The sequence below is a fragment of the Chionomys nivalis genome, chromosome 7, assembly GCF_950005125.1.
Source record: "Chionomys nivalis chromosome 7, mChiNiv1.1, whole genome shotgun sequence".
Lineage (NCBI taxonomy): Eukaryota > Metazoa > Chordata > Mammalia > Rodentia > Cricetidae > Chionomys > Chionomys nivalis.
Window position 1 is genome coordinate 33,758,027 of NC_080092.1, and position 14,473 is coordinate 33,772,499.

At 43.9% G+C, this 14,473-nt stretch overlaps 1 protein-coding gene across 1 annotated transcript in view; it reads right to left on the reverse strand.

Moving 5' to 3' along the window:
- Sec24a (SEC24 homolog A, COPII coat complex component) overlaps window positions 1-14,473 on the reverse strand; it is a 67,212-nt gene that overhangs the window by 51,846 nt on the left and 893 nt on the right. The window lies entirely within an intron of this gene.

Below are 14,473 nucleotides of genomic sequence, written 5' to 3' on the forward strand. Positions count from 1 at the left end.
ACTGGGATGGTGCGGGAGAATTGTCTGTATTCTGTCAATCATCTTTTAAATAAATGCTGATTGGCCAGGTAAGAAGTATAGGCAGGTCAACCAGACAGGAAATAGAGGTGGGGCGATGAGAACAGAGGAAGCCCATTCCTCCCATTCCTGCCCAGATCACCAAAGAAGCAGGATGTGATCTGCCTCACTGGAAAAGGTACCGAGCCATGTGGCTAACATAGATAAGAATAATGGGTTAATATAAGCTACAAGAGCTAATAAGAAGCCTGAGCCAACAGGCCAATCAGTTTATCATTAATGCAGATTCTCTGTGTGATCTTCTTTGGGACCTACCGGCCGCGGGAACCGGGCAGGACAGAAATCCCAACAAGCCTGGCCTTCATGTTATACTGGGATTAAAAGTGGGTGCCACCACCGCACAGCCAGCAGAAGATCTTTTTTTTTTTTTGGTTTTTCGAGACAAGGTTTCTCTGTGGTTTTGGAGCCTGTCCTAGAACTAGCTCTTGTAGACCAGGCTGGTCTCGAACTCACAGAGATCCGCCTGCCTCTGCCTCCCAAGTGCTGGGATTAAAGGCGTGTGCCAACACCGCCCGGCCTCCAGCAGAAGATCTTAAAAGTCATACTAAGAAGCTGGGCGGTGGTGGCGCACGCCTTTAATCCCAGCACTTGGGAGGCAGAGGCAGGCGGATCTCTGTGAGTTCAAGACTAGCCTGGTCTACAAGAGCTAGTTCCAGGACAGGCTCCAAAACCACAGAGAAACCCTGTCTCGAAAAACCAAAAAAAAAAAGAAAAAGTCATACTAAGAAAACATACATAAAGCTGAGCATGGTAGCACATGCCTTTAATCTAACAATTCTCAACCTGTGGGTCTCGACCCCTCTGGAAGTTGCATGACCCTTTCACAGGAGTCGCCTAAGACCATCAGAAAACACAGCTATTTATATCATGATTCACAACAGTAGCAAAATTACAGTTATGAAGTAGTAACAAAAATAATTTTATGGTTGGGGTCACCACATGAGGAACTGTATTAAAGGGTTGTAGCTTTAGGAAGATTGAGAACCACTGCTTTAATTCCAGGGAGACAGAGACAGGTGAATCTCTGTGTGATTGAGGCCAGCTTGAAATACAAAGCAAGTTCTGGGACAGTCAGGGCTGTTACACAGATCGATACTGTTGGGGGTGGGGAGAAAGAAAGAAAGAAAGAAAGGAAGGAAGGAAGGAAGGAAGGAAGGAAGGAAGGAAGGAAGGAAGGAAGGAAGGAAGGAAGGAAGGAAGGAAAGAAAAAGAAAAGAAAATAAGACATACACACTTAATAATTATGTGCAAAGACATTAACTTGGAGCTGCAGAGACGGCTCAGGAGGTAAGAGAACTTGATGTGTCATCATGAAGACTAGTGTCCAGCACTCAGAGAACAAGCCAAGTATCTCACACCACCTGACTCCAGCTCCGAGGGATCTCAGGCCCTCTTCTGGACCCACACAGGCAAAAGCACTTGCACCTGCACACACACATGCACAGACTCACAGAGACATATAAATAAATAAAATCAATCTAAAACCAGACATTCATTTATTCAACATACTAGCCACTGGAGAATGGCAAATGAGAACTAAAACAGTAAGAGAACCTCTCAGACAAGCCAGGTGGTTAAAACAAAAAAGAAGTAACACGTCAGCATGCTGGTGGGAATATTAACTCATGCAGCTGCCATCCCTGCTCCCAACATCTGAAACAGTTACTGTAAGATCCTACAACTCCTTTAGGCTGCACAGCAACTTTACACAAATGTTCAGAGCAGCGCTGCTTACAGTGTATGTGGGGCTGCCATCTTCCCCACCTTGATGATAATGAACTAAGCCTCTAAAATTGTAAGTAAGCCCCCAATTAAATGCTCCCCCTTTTAAGAGTTACCTTGGGAGGCGGGTGGTTGTGGCGCATGCCCTTAATCCCAGCACTCGGGAGGCAGAGGCAGGCAGATCTCTGAGTTTGGGGCCAGCCTGGTCTTCAAGATACAAGAGCTAGTTCCAAGACAGGCTCCAAAGCTACAGAGAAACCTGATCTAAAAAAAAAAAAAGGTTACCTTGGGGGGCTGGTGATATGATTCAGCAGTTAAGAGCACTGGCTACTCTTCCAGAGGTCCTGAGTTCAATTCCCAGCAACTATATGGTGGCTCACAACCATCTATAATGAGTTCTGATGCCCTCTTTAGGCACGCAGGCATACATGCAGACAGGGACCTCATAGACAAATAATTTTTTTTAATTACTTTGGTCATGGTGTCTCTTCATTGCAATAGAACAGTGACTAAGCCAGAAGTTGGTACCAGAGATTGGGGTATTGATATAGATATGAATAATTTGCATTGGTGTGGATTTAAAGGTCAATTTTGTTATATGTATATGCATATTTCTAATCTTGATTAAGGTATTGTGATTGTATAGTTCATTTAAAAATGTAATGTATATAGGTTGTTAATGGATAATCATCGATAATTGTCAAGCTTTTAGTCATGTTAGTTAGATTTTCTAGATGTGCATAGATATATTTCAGTTAGATAGGCATTCTTCATATCTTTCAAAGACTGCAGAATATGGCATTTAATGTTTTAATAACTTAGGGCTTTTCATGATAATGAGACACGTCTGCTCCTGGCAGCACCAATCTACTTCAAGAGGAAGATGGGCACCGAAGAGGCTCCTTAAGGAGTTTGATAGCCATTTGGGCAAGAAACTGCTCTTGCCTGGACTGTTGCATAAACTGGACACAGAGAACCCGCAGAAAGAGGACTGCTGAACTTGCCTAAAGGTGAGATGGTTTTTCGGGGTTTCTGACTCATAAAAGAGTCTGCAAGACATTCTGCAGGACACAGCAAAAAGTGACTGAACTATCTTTGGAATTTCCTGCTTCATGGAAATGTCTGCTGGATACTATGGGCCTATAGGCTGAAGATGGGTCCCCAACAGTACAAAAGAACTTTGGGTGACTGTCCAGGCAGCAAGATGTCTCTGTCATTTCTAGAGTTTTCTTATTTCTTGTTTACTTAGGTAATATTTTATCCTTCTGGAGTCTTTGATGGAGTTGAAGAATAAATAGATAGTTATAGTTTTCCTTAGTTATGATAAAAGATAGATATAAATATTGTAACTGTAATTCTTGCTTGACAACTGTTTTGTTATATGTAATCTTACTATGTTAAAGTGAAAGCCTTTCTTTTTTGTTTAAACAGAAAAAGGGGAAATGATGGAGGAGTTAATTTCATTGGTTAAATAAAGAAACTGCCTTAGCCCTTTAAGAGGACAGAAAATTAGGTAGGCGGAGTAGACAGAACAGGATGCTGGGAGAAAGAAGCCGAGTCAGGGGTCGCCATGATTCTCCCACTCCAGACAGACGCAGGTTAATATCTTTCCTGGTAAGCCAGCTCGTGGTGCTACACAGAATATTAGAAATGGGTTAGATCAATATGTAAGAGCTAGCCAATAAGAGGCTAAAACTAATGGGCTAGGCAGTGTTCAAAAGAATATAGTTTCTGTGTAATTATTTCGGGGCATAAAGCTAGCCATGCGGGCGGCCGGGTGCCTGGGACGCAGCCCCATAGGCAGTGTTCAAAAGAATACAGTTTCTGTGTAATTATTTCTGGTAAAGCCATGCGGGCGGCCGGGTGCTGGGGATGCAGCCCTACCGCTCTTATTACAACAGGGTATTGTGACAGGTCTGGTTGTGTTGCTTGCTGGAGGAATCTGAAAGACTTTGGGATTCAGACTAGAAAAGCAGTTGGACACTGTAAATGGGACTTAATGGGCCACCCTAGTAGGAGCATGGAAGACAGTGCTGAAAGCAGTTTGAATTGTTGAGGCCTGCTCAAGAAATTTCAGAGGGGATTCAGAGGGGAAGAACAGTAGTAGGTGGACTAGAGGTTATTCTTGTAGTAGTATGGCAAAGAATGTGGCTGCTTCTTGTCCTTCTCCTAAACATCCGCCTGATTACAATAAAAAGGAACAAGTGAGGCAAGAAGAAATACAAAATGTACAGTTTGAGGAGAAAGGAGCACCAGGAAATGTAATGGAGCTTTTATCTCTAGTGCTCCAGGAGATAAAAGGTTGAAAGAAAAGCATGGAGCAAAATGAAATAAAGAGACTGGTGACCTCAGGGTAAGACCCGACTCAGTTAGGCTTCTAGCTGTGAAAAGGAATTAAGGAAAAGTTTAGGGAGTCAAGGAAACCACATACAACAACAACAAAAAAAAATAGTGCAGATATAACTGAACAAGGGGGCCAAGTTCCAGCTCAATCAAGCAGCAGAACTTGGCAGCTTTGGCCATGTGGTTCTGGCTTTAGAGTTAAGGATACAAAGAAATGGTTATGGGATCTCCCTCCAAGGCTAAGGAAAGCCACATGTGTGTCAGGGGCATCCCTGCATGGAAGCCTAGAGAGACCTCTGTGTGAAGCTATGAAAGGGAAGCCTGGATTTCCCTGAAGACTTCAAGATGATGGAAATGCCAGATTTGTCAGATGCCTGACAAAGAGAGCTACAGACCAGGCCCGGAACCAGCAGGGTTCTGAGCTGAGATACGAAGAGCAGTTTGATATCAGACATAAAGACACAGAATTTGGAGTTTGCCCTGCTGGTTTTATGTTCTGCTTTGGCCCAGTATTTCCTCACTATGCTCCCTTTCCTTCCTTTTGGAATGGTAATATACATTCTGTGCTATTGCAAGTTGGAAGCATGTGATCTGCTTTTTTATTTTGATTTTACCTCTTACAGCTAAGAGAATCCTACTGAGTCTCAGAAGAGACATGAATTTTGTTTTGGGGGGGTTTGTTTGGTTGGTTTTTTGAGACAGGGTTTCTTTATGTAGCTGTGGCTGTCCTGGAACTCACTACATAGATCAAGCTGGCCTTGAACTCAAGAGACCTGCCTGTCTCTGCCTCCCAAGTGCTGGGATTAAAGGTGTGAGCCAAAAATGGTGGCCTCAATTTCGGACTTTTAAACAGTGTTGAGACTGAAAGAATATGGAAACTTTTGAAGTTGGACTAAATGCACTCTGCATTATGAGCTTATGTAAACCAGGGAGTATAATGTGGTGATTTGAATAAGAATGGCTCCATATGCTCATATATGTGAATGCTTAGTCATCAGGGAATGGCACTATTTGAGAAGGACTAGGAGGCTTGACCTTGTTGGAAGAAGTACGTCACTGGGGGTGTTTTGAGGCTCCCAAAGCCCATGCCAAGCCCAGTTCTCTCTCTCTCTTCCTGTGGCCTGCAGGTCAGGATGTACCTCTCATACTGCTCCAGTGCCATGTATGCCACCATGTCTCCTACCATGATAATAATGGACTAAACCTCTGTAACCGTAAGCAAGCCGCGCCAATTAAATGTTTCCTTTTTTAAGAGTTGTCTAGTTCAAAAATGGTGATGGCGCACGCCTTTAATCCCAACATTCACACTGGGGAGGTAGAGGCAGGCGGATCTCTGTGAGTTCGAGGCCAACCTGGTCTACAAGAGCTAGTTATAGTACAGGCTCCAAAGCTACAGAGAAACCCAGCCTTGAACAAAAAACAAAATCCTGTCTTGAAAAACAAAGAGTTGTCTTGGTCTTGCTGGGTGGTGGTGGCACACAACTTTAATCCCAGCACTTGGGAGGCAGAGGCAGGCAGATATCTGTGAGTTCGAGGAGGCCAGCCTGGTCTACAAAGCAAGTTCCAGGACAGCCAGGACTATTACACAGAGAAACCCTGTCTCGACAACAAACAAAAAAGAATTGCCAGCCGGGCGATGGTGGCGCACGCCTTTAATCCCAGCACTTGGGAGGCAGAGGCAGGTGGATCTCTGTGAGTTCGAGACCAGCCTGGTCTACAGAGCTAGTTCCAGGACAGGCTCCAAAGCCACAGAGAAACCCTGTCTTGAAAAACCAAAAAAAAAAAAAAAAAAAAAAAAAGAATTGCCATGGTCATGGTGTTTCTTCATAGCACTACCACAGTGACTAAAACAATATCCTCAAAATGGAGACAACCACCATCAACAGAAGGAGGATAACCCTGTGGGATATATCTATACAGTGGAATAGGATTTGATCACAAAAATAAAGCACTGCAAAATGCTATAAATGAATAAACCTTTAAAATATCATCGTATTGGGGGCTGGAGAGATGGCTCAGTGGTTGAAAGCACTGGCTGTTCTTCCAGAGGTCCTGAGTTCAATTACCAGCAACCACATGATGGCTCACAACCATCTGTAATGAGATCTGGCACCCTCTTCTGTCATGTGAGCATATATGCAAGTAGAATGTTGTACACATAACTAACTAACTAAATAAATCCTTAAAAAAAAAAAATCACCATATGTTGGGACTAGAGTTCTCGCCCAGCAGAACAGTGTCTGTTGCTATGTATGAGGCCCGGAGTTCACTTCCCACCACCACACACAATCTTTTAGTTGAAAGAAGCCAGACACAGGAGGGTGTAATTAGACTTGCATTGTATAATTAACCTATATACAATGTCCAGAATAGGAAAACTCGGACACAAAACCAATTCGTGGCTGGGGCACTGAAGTGACGGCTGAAGGGTTTTGCTTGTCTCTGGGGGTAGCAATGTTTTAAAATTTGAGCTACTGAGATGGCTTATCGGGGAAAGGCATATACCATGCAAGCTGACAACTTGAAGTCATAACAACAGAAGAGAATCAACTCATCAAAGATGTCCTCTGCCCTCCACATGTATACACCACGATATGTATACACCTTACCACACATACACACAAACATACAGTATATAAGTAAAATAAAATGTTTTCTTTAAGTGTGCATACCAATGCCAAGTATGATAGCTCATACCCATATATCTCAATATTCCAGAGGTTGAGGCAGGAGGATCTTTGTGACCTCAGAATATGAGGCCAGCCCTAGGCAACAGAGACCGTGTTGAGGGTGGGCTTCCATATTATACACCTGGTCATTGTCATAAAACTATTCCATCCTATAGATGTGATGACCTTCAAGGTTGCTGAAGACACAGTCTAAGAGGGTTGCTCTTCCCCACTCCCCTGCTAGCTCATATGAACCATTACAAATGTTTCCTCATGTTTTGTGAACTGTCTATCAAATTACTACATCCAAGCAGAAAGGTCATGGGATTCACTGATCTAACCAATCAAAAAGCACAGGTCAGAAATCTGGACTTGGTACTGGTGTCTGTAACAACTTATTTGACCTCAAGAATCTGTTGTATCTCCAGGTAGATGGGGGTCACAACTGAACAAGGACAGGTTGTTTGTAATCGTTGACTTGGTGTCTACTGAAGTGTATGTGCCCACACCCCAGTGTGGTCACAGGAGGGCTCTCTGCTGTGGGAGAGCAAGCAGACAGAAGTAATATTTGTTCCTTTACTACTGACCTCTTCTTAATGCCATTTAAGTGTCCTCCAAGAGGCGGCACCCCTCCCTCCCCCATAGACCTCACAGGGGCTTAGAAACACCTGTAGTAACACCCCCATCCACACAACAGTCCCTTCATAGCAATTACTGGGCAATTTAGTTCCCAGTCAGTGTTTGCACTCTATTATCTTAAAGTAAGGGGGTGGAGGGTGAGGGACAACTATTTCTCAAAGTCCTTTGTTTCCCCTAATTGCCTGTCTACTTCTCATTTCCCTACTAAGATTGCCTTAAAAACCCTACATAAGGGGGCTGGAGAGATGGCTCAGTGGTTTAGAGCACTGTCTGCTCTTCCAAAGGTCCTGAGTTCAATTCCTGGCAACCACATGGTGGCTCACAACCATCTGTAATGAGGTCTGGTGTCCTCTTCTGGCCTGCAGACATACACACAGACAGAATATTGTATACATAATAAATAAATAAATATTTAAAAAAAAAAAAAAAACCCTACATAAGTAGCTGGGCATGGTGATGCACATCTTATATTACACTGCTAGGGAAGCAAAGCCAGTGGTCTCATAATGAGTTCCAGGACAGCCAGAGTTACATAGTGAGACCCTGTCTTCAAAAAACCAAACCAACCAAACAAACAAATTTAAATACTTTTTCCAGTTTTTGTATTTTATAATTTTTTCTTTTATTACTTTCAATTATGTGTGTGTGTTTATATGCAAGTACCCACATAGGTCAGAGGTGTTGGAACCCCTAGGGTTTGAGTTACAAGTAGTTGTGAGCTACATAATGTGGGTGCTGGCAATGGAATTTGGATCTTCTAGAAGAGCAGGAAGTTCTTTTAACGACTGAGCCATCTCTCTGACTCCATGAGATTTAGGGTTTTTGGTTGTTAATTTTCTTGTTCTTAAGACAGCATCTCAGATGTCATAGTTGGTCTTGAATTCATTATGTAGGAAAGACATCTGGCCTTGAATTCCTTGATCCTCTGCCTCTGCCTGCCAAGAGCCAGGATTAACATTTTTACAGGTAGTCATCTGTGGCTCTATTAAGGACAGTCTAGGGAGCATGTGGGAACAGAAGTTGTCTTAGTTAAGGTTCAATTGCACTGAAAAAACACTATGACCACAGCAACACTTTTTGTTTGTTTGCTTTGTTTTTCAAGATTGAGTTTCTCTGTGTGTAGCCCTGGCTGTCCTGGATCTCATTCTGTAGACCAGGCTGGCTTGGACCTCGAATTCACAGAGATCTGCCTGCCTCTGCCTCCCAAGTGCTAGGATTAAAGGTGTGCGCCACCACTGCCCGATCATGGCTACTCTTATAAAGGAAAACATTTAATTGGACCTGGCTTACAGGTTCAGAGGTTTAAGTCCATTATCATTCATGGCAGGGAACATGGTGGCATCACAGGCAGACTGTGATGGTGCTGGAGAAGGAACCGAGAGTTCTACCTCTGGATCTGCAGGCAGCAGGAAAAGAGAGGCACACGGGGCCTGGCTTGAGCATCTGAAACCTCAATGCCCACACCGTGACACACTTCCTCCACCAAGTCCACATCTCCTAAAAGTGCCACTCTCTATGAGCCTATAGGGGCCATTTTCATTCAAACCACCACAGTGGCCAAATTAGACAAAAAAAAAAAGTAACAAAGCAAAAGAGCGTCAGTTCAGCATAGAAAAGTGCTTCACGTTCACAGCAGCTTCAGAATCAAAGAGGGACTCGTAACAAGGGTACAATTGAGACCCCAGGTCTAACTTTAGTAAATTTACATTCTACAAGACTCATGGAAACCAGGCATGGTAACTGTGGTAGTTTGAATGTAATCGGCTCCCTTAAGCTCATGGGGAGTGGCATTAATAGGAAGTGTGGCTTTTAGGAATAGGCATGGCCTTATTGAAGGATAAGGCCTTGTGTCACTGTGGAGGCAGGCTTTGAGGTCTCATACATGATCAAGCCACACCCAGTGGTTCAGATCACTTCTTGTTGCCTACTGATCAAACTGTAGGACTCTCAGCTCCAGCACCATGTTTGCTTCACACATCCATGTCCCTCCATGATGACAACAGACTAAACCTCTGAAACTGTGAGCCACCCCATTATGTTTCCCTTTGTCAGAGTTGTCATGGTCATGGTGTCTTCATAGCAATGGGAACCTTCAGGCAGTAACTCACACTTGTAGCTCCAGTACTTGGGAGACAGATACTGGAGGACCGCTGTGAGCTGGAGGTCTGCCTGAGCTACAGGAGACACTGTCTCAGGCCTCCCAAACCTCCAGAAACAAATGGAAAAATAACTCAACAGAATCCTAGCACCTGGAAGAGGGCATGCCTCATGGACTGATAGTTCACATAGATTTTGGAATGGACCTTAGAAACCACTGCTTTAAACTGGATGTTATGGCATACTTCTATAACTCTAACAACCTGGAGGCAGAGACAGGAGGATCCCATCAAGTTTAAGGCCAGCCTGTTCTACATAGTGTTGTAGGCCAACAATGGATACCCAGTAAGATTCTGTCCGAAGAGAAAATGACAGCGGCGGCAGAGGGAGAAGGATGATGCACATACAAACACACACACACACACACACACACACACACACACAGACATTCAGGCCAGCGTTGCTAAACTAGCAAGACACTGTATCAAAAGCGGGGAGGAGCCGGACAATGATGGCGCAAGCCTTTAATTCCAGCACTCAGGAGGCAGAGGCAGGTGGATCTCTGTGAGTTGGAGACCAGCCTGGTCTACAAGAACAGGCTCCAAAGCTACAGAGAAACCCTGTCTCAAACAAACAAACAAACAGCGGCGAGGAATGTCTGGATATTTTAGCTCTATGACAGCAAGCTTGCTAGCTATGTGAGATCATGTGTTCAATCCCCAGCAACCCTAAAACAAAAAAGCTAACTGATATGATAACTTTTATATTTATTTATTTATTATGTATACAATATTCTGTTTGTGTGTATGCCTGCAGGCCAGAAGAGGGCACCAGACCCCTTTACAGATGGTTGTGAGCCACCATGTGGTTGCTGGGAATTGAACTCAGGACCTTTGGAAGAGCAGGTAACGCTCTTAACCTCTGAGCCATCTCTCCAGCCCCTATAGATAACTTTTAAAATAACTGAGGTCCTTATTATTCTTCATAAATCAAACATAAAATTAAAAGAATCCTTCGGGTAGCATCACGCCAATTAATACAAAAACCATGATTTATAAGCTGCCTAGTAAGCCTACTAAGCAGTTAAAACACACTGAGTTAACTACCTCCCTCACATCAAAGTCCATGGAGAAGGCTGGTCCTGGCAGTTCAGGCCTATAACCTGGGAGGCTGAGGTAGGAGGATCACATGTTCAAAGCCCACCCGGACTACAGAATGAGCTTGAGGTCAGCCAAGCTGACCTCACTGAGACTCTCTCAAAATTTAAAAGTACAAAAAGGGTTTGGGATATTGCTCACCAAGTACATATAAAGCCCTGAATTTAATCCTCGGTATCATATAATAAGTAAATAAACAAAACGTAAAGAAAGCAGATATGTCTCTGCTGGTTTTCCTTAAAATTCTAAGTAGATAAGGACTGAGGACCTTTCTACTTTTCAGCCATTCATTCACTAGTCTGTTATATACTGAGCCACTACTGAGCAGGCAGCTTTTATTTGCCAACTATCACACATGAACGCAAAAGACTAATTTAAAATTAATGGGGGGAGGGCTGGAGAGGTGACTCAGTGGTTAAAAAAGCACTGGCTATTCTTTTTTTTTTTTTTTTTTTTTTTTTTTTTTTGGTTTTTCGAGACAGGGTTTCTCTGTAGCTTTGGAGCCTGTCCTGGAACTAGCTCTTGTAGACCAGGCTGGCCTCGAACTCCCAGAGATCCACCTGCCTCTGCCTCCCGAGTGCTGGGATTAAAGGCGTGCGCCACCACCGCCCGGCAGCACTGGCTATTCTTACAGAGAATTTGAGTTAAATTTGCTGCACCCACAGGGCAACTCACAAACCTGTAAATCCAGTCCCAGGAAATCAACAATCCAGGGGACCTAACTTAGTACCTCATCTCACATCATTAATCAAAATACATTCTTCACCTGAAGAATCTGTCAACAAAAACAAAAAGAAAGAAAAGCCAGTTGTGATGGTATTTACCTATAACCACAGCACTTGTGAGGTGGGGTCCTGAGGATCAGAAATTTACGGAATTCTTTGCTACAGTTAGCTTAAGGTCAGTCTGGGCTACCTGAGACTCAGTCTCAAAAAATACAAACAAAGCCGGGCGGTGGTGGCGCACGCCTTTAATCCCAGCACTCGGGAGGCAGAGGTAGGCGGATCTCTGTGAGTTCGAGACCAGCCTGGTCTACAAGAGCTAGTTTCAGGACAGGCTCCAAAGCCACAGAGAAACCCTATCTCGAAAAACCAAAAAAAAAAAAAAAAAAAAAAAAAAAAAAAAAAAAAATACAAGCAAAAAGGGCTGAAGGCGTGGTTAAGGGCATTTATTTGCCTCTCTTTCAGATGATTGGAGGTCAGTTCCATACAGTTCACAACTCCATGTAACTCCAGCTCCAGGGAATTAGACACCCTCTTCTGACCTCTGATGGCACTCATATATTTGTGTGCATGTGTGCACACACACACACACACAGAGGTTTAAAAAGCAGGGGTGGGGGTGCATTAAGGATGTAGCTCAGCAGGGAAGTGTTGGCCCAGCATGCAGAGAGCTTGGGTTCGCTCCTCAGCACCATAAAACAGCAACAAAAGGAGGAAAGTGCCAGGTGGTGGTGCACACCTTTAATCCCAGCACTAGGAAGGCAGAGGCAGGCAGATCTGAGTTTGAGGCCAGGCTGGTCTACAAAATGAGTTCCAGGACAACCAGAGAAGTTACACAGAGAAACCTTGTCTCAAAAAACAAAAAGGGAGTGATCCTGAGCTGCAGATATAGGTATATACCTATATAAGGAAACCCAAAATAAGGCTCTGATCCCTGATTCCCACTCTAGTTCAAGGAGAAGAGTAGGGAAGTAATCAGATGCTACTGTGCCATTGGCCAGAGGCGGTGGGAGTGCTAGCTAGCTCCTGTTACATCTCTCTCCCCAGAGCCCAGCCAACCGCAGAGACAGAGAAGCAGTTCACCAGCTACTACATGCAACATTGATGCATTCTCGGGACTTTGCCTTTTTCTTCTAGCAGTGCTGAGCATTGAACCCAAAACCTTGTACAAGCTAAGCAGGTGCTTCACCACCGAGTGTTATCTCTGGCCTACGTAGTACGGAGGTACACAAAGAATTACGGCAGCTCAGTTTCTGCCCATTCTGAAAACAATAAACGGAGCTCAGCCACAATAGCCAGTAGGAGGGACTAGCCACCACCTTTATGCTGAGCCTGTTTCTGAATAAAGACTGCCCATAAAAGGGGCTGAACCAGTGGCTCAGCGGGTAAGAGCACTTGCTGCTCTTCCAAAGGACCCAATTTCAGCAGTAAGCACCCATATCAGGTAACTCACAACTGCCTGTAGCTCCAGCTCCAGGGCATCCGATGCCCTCTTCTGGTTTCTGAGGGCACCTTCACACGTGACACAGAAACGAAGTGTAAGCACACACACACACACACAGCTTTTTTTTTTTTTTTTTAAGTTGAAAATGTGGCTTGAAGAGATAAATGGTTTAGCAGCAGTTAGGAGCTGGAATTGCTCCTTCAGAAGACCCAACTTCAATTACCAGAGCCCATGTCAGACGGCTCACAACGACCGGAACTCCAATTCTAGAGGATCCTACAACTTTGGCCTATGTGGGCACCCGTGAGTGCACACAAACACACAGACACACACACACAATTTAAAATAAATAAAAGCCGGACAGTGGTGGTGCACACCTTTAGTTCCAGCACTCAGGAGGCACAGACAGGCGTATCTCTGTGAGTTTGAGGACAGCTTGGTCTACAGAGCGAGTTCTAGGACAGCTAGGGCTACAAAGAGAAAGCTTGTCTTAAAAAACCAAAGAGTTTTCTATTTGCAGGCATATGACTCTATTCCTTACTTTGATGACATTTTTTTCCCAGTCCCTATCACACTGAACCACAATCACGAGCTCCATATCTGAATTCCCAAATGGATCTAAACAACCCGCCCGTGAGTGCTCTCTTATTCTCTCTTACGGTCAAGGTCAGAACATGGATGTGCAACAGGTGTACATTTAGTTTTGACCAAACTAATGAAGTAAGTAGGACATGTAAATTCCAGCTCTGTAATCCCGGCACTCGAGCAGCTGAGACAGGAGGATCGCCACAAGTTTCAGGCCAACTGGAGATACAAAGTGAGACACTGTCTCAAAGCACAGCCTATCATCCTGATTAAATTCCTGCAGCGTCTCAAAATCCGAACAACTACACTTCCACGTAAGCTCACAGGCACATTTACAGAATTTGCCATTTAAGTGCAATTTGTAAGAAAAACCTATACCAGAGACCTTGCTTGTTCTCACCTTAAAGGGAATGGTTTCATCTTCTGTGCAATGCTACTGTCACAGAAGAAAATGTAGTTTACATAATTTGTTACTATAAACTTAAGAATCAATTCAAGTTGATTTGTCAATGCCTCTAGCTTCTCTTGCCCTGCCTACATAGCTGCCTACCCACAGACATTTTTAAGTCTTATAAAGAGCCCTTTTTGGAAAGAAAACAGTAGTCTTCTTTAAACGCATTGTAACCAGCAATTTTAGTCACTGGCTATTTCCTCCAACTCCAATGGGCACAGTAAGTGCTTGAGTATTATTCTCCCTGTCTTCTTCCCACAAAGCAAAGATTTGTAGGCTAATTTCTAAGTAGGCAGAAAATGTGTCTTTATTATATCAATTAAAATACGCTTAGCAATTCACGCTGTAGAAAAAGCTTCAGGAATCCTAGAAGAGGTATCAAATTATAAGATATTCTCGTGCCAAATGATAAACCATAGTGCCAGATGTACACTCTCCCCCGGTTCGGAGAGTTGTGTCTACGTCCCATGTGAGGAAGAGTCCTCTAGAAACGACCCCTAGCCTTCCATCTATTTGACTTGTCCACAACCGAAAAACTGCACAGGCGGCCCAGGGCCAGCTGTGGG